Source organism: Papio anubis, chromosome 16 (genome assembly GCF_008728515.1).
Source record: "Papio anubis isolate 15944 chromosome 16, Panubis1.0, whole genome shotgun sequence".
Classification (NCBI taxonomy): domain Eukaryota; kingdom Metazoa; phylum Chordata; class Mammalia; order Primates; family Cercopithecidae; genus Papio; species Papio anubis.
The window spans coordinates 21,847,876-21,850,463 of record NC_044991.1 but is presented as its reverse complement, the minus strand read 5'-3'; the positions used below and the strand labels follow the sequence as shown (position 1 = coordinate 21,850,463).

The 2,588-nt window shown below is 46.6% G+C and overlaps 1 pseudogene; it reads right to left on the bottom strand.

The window, feature by feature from the left end:
* Nucleotides 1–1,272: 1,272 nt before the first annotated feature.
* LOC101018612 lies at nucleotides 1,273–2,297 on the bottom strand (annotated as a pseudogene).
* Nucleotides 2,298–2,588: the final 291 nt, after the last annotated feature.

Here is a 2,588-nt window from a genome sequence, read left to right as displayed (position 1 = left end):
TTATTTATTTATTTTGAGATGGAGTTTCACTCTGTCTCCCAGGCTGGAGTGCAGTGGCGCGATCTTGGCTCACTGCAAGCTTTGCCTCTCGGGTTCATGCTATTCTCCTGCCTCAGCCTCCCGAGTGGCTGGGACTACAGGCGCCCACCACCACGCCCGGCTAATTTTCTTGTATTTTTAGTAGAGATGGGGGTTTCACCATGTTAACTAGGATGGTCTTGATCTCCTGATCTCGTGATCCGCCCACCTCAGTCTCCCAAAGTGCTGGGATTACATGTGTGAACCACCGTGCCTGGCCCTTTTTTCCTGAATAGTTTCTATTCATGGCTCGTTGAATCCATGAATGCAGAACTCACAGAAATGGAGGGCCGACTTTTCAGGAAAAAGGAAGTTTCCCTTTATTCCTTGCCTCCCAGTCACCAAGATGCCTCTCCCAAGACAACCATTTATTAGTTTCTGATGTCTCCTTCCATATATAGGTAATATTTGCAAACCTTCATGTATCTGTTGTCTACTCATCCACCCCTCTTCTGTTGTAGAATACCATATACATCTGTGTTTATTTAGCACAGATACAGTCTCTTTAGGTACTAAATCATATGTTTATGAATTTGAAATCCCTGAACTCCCTATTTAGTCATATAAATAGAACTTTGCTGGTAGAACATTTCCTGAAGCTTTGTGTAGTTTTTGGCCTAAGTCAGTGAGATTTGCCAAAGGTTTGGCAGCTTTAACCAATGCTAATGCACCTGTTCTCAGTTATTTTCTTCTGAGCTGTGTCTGATAAGCAAGAAAAGGAATAAGTTAAATTACACCCAGGATGATCTGCTAGGGATGTGCCACACAAGATAATGAATGTGCTTCACTTCTATCACTTGATCCAGCTTGTGGATCCCTTCCTTGTCCTAGCTGATGGCTCTTATCTCTTATTTGAAGTTATTTTCTATCTCCCCTTGCTGCCTGCCAGATTTTGGTGAAACTTCATTACTCAGTGAATATTTCCTTTCTGAACAGCTTCACACTGCTAAAAGATGAATCATGCTACCTCTGTGTTGCTGAACTACGTCTTATTAAGCCTATGTCTCTCTTTCTCTCTCTGAGACAGAGTCTTGCTCTGTTGCACAGTCTGGAGTGCAGTGGCACGATCTTAGCTCACTGCAGCCTCCACCTCCTGGGTTCAAGAGATCCTCATACCTTACCCTCACAAGTAGCTGGAACCACAGGTGCCCACCACCATGCTTGGCTATTTTTTTTTTTGTAGAGATGGGGGTCACTTTATGTTGTCCAGGCCCTTTTTCCTTTTCTTTTTTTCTTTTTTTTTGGCAGATGAAAATTTATTACTACAGTGTTTTCACCATTAAAATTTATGATCTTGGTCTTTCCTTCTTTCCTTTATATAGGGCCAAAGAGACACATTGGCTACTTTGACAACCTTAAAGCGGACTCCAGGAATATCACCAACAGCATGACCTTTGCGACCAGATCCAGCAACCAGAACTTCATCATTTTCCTCAATAAAGTTCAAGCAACTGTCGTTGGGTACAAAGGCTGTGATTTTTTTGCCGTTCTTGATCAGCTGGACCCTGACACACTTCCTAATGGCAGAATTTGGCTGTGTGGCTTCAACTCCTACTTTTTCCAGCATGATTCCTTTTGCATGAGAAGCACCTCCAAAAGGGTTGGCCTTCAGGGCTGTGCCCAAATGGGCTTTCTTTTTTTTTTTTTTTTTTTGAGACGGAGTCTTGCTCTGTGCCCCAGGCTGGAGTGCAGTAGCGCGATCTCGGCTCGCTGCAAGCTCCGCCGCCCCCCCCCCCCCCATTCACGCCATTCTCCTGCCTCAGCCTCCCGAGTAGCTGGGACTACAGGCGCCCGCCACCTCGCCCGGCTAATTTTTCTTGTTTTTTTAGTAGAGACGGGGTTTCACCGTGTTAGCCAGGATGGTCTCGATCTCCTGACCTCGTGATCCGCCCGTCTCGGCCTCCCAAAGTGCTGGGATTACAGGCTTGAGCCACCGCGCCCGGCCTAAATGGGCTTTCTTGTACTGTTTATCATGCCACTTCTGGTCTCATCGGTGACTACGGAGCTTCCTAGCAGTACGAAGTCCACGACACTTGCCCATCCTGTCGGTGCCACGGGCCTCCCTTTTTCCTTTTTCTTCTTGAGAGATGGGGTCTTGCCATGTTGCCCAGGCTGGATTTGAACACCTGTGCTTGAGGGATCCTGCTACCTCAGTCTCCTGAGTAGCAGGGATTATAGGCACATGCCACAGTGCCCAGCTTTCATATCTTTCCTTTTCTTTCTTTCTTTCTTTTTTTTTGAGATAGGGTCTCACTCTGTTGCCCAGGCTGGAGTGCACTGGCACGATCTTGGCTCACTGTAACTTCTGACTCCTAGGTTCAAGCGATTCTCCTGTCTCAGTCTCCCAAGCAGCTGGGACTATAGGCATGTGCCACCACGCCTGGCTAACTTTTTTGTATTTTTAGTAGAGATGGAGTTTTGCCATGTTGGCCAAACTGGTCTCGAACTCCTGGCCTCAAGTGATCTACCCTCCTTGGTCTCCCAAAGTGCTGGGATTATGGGCATGAGAC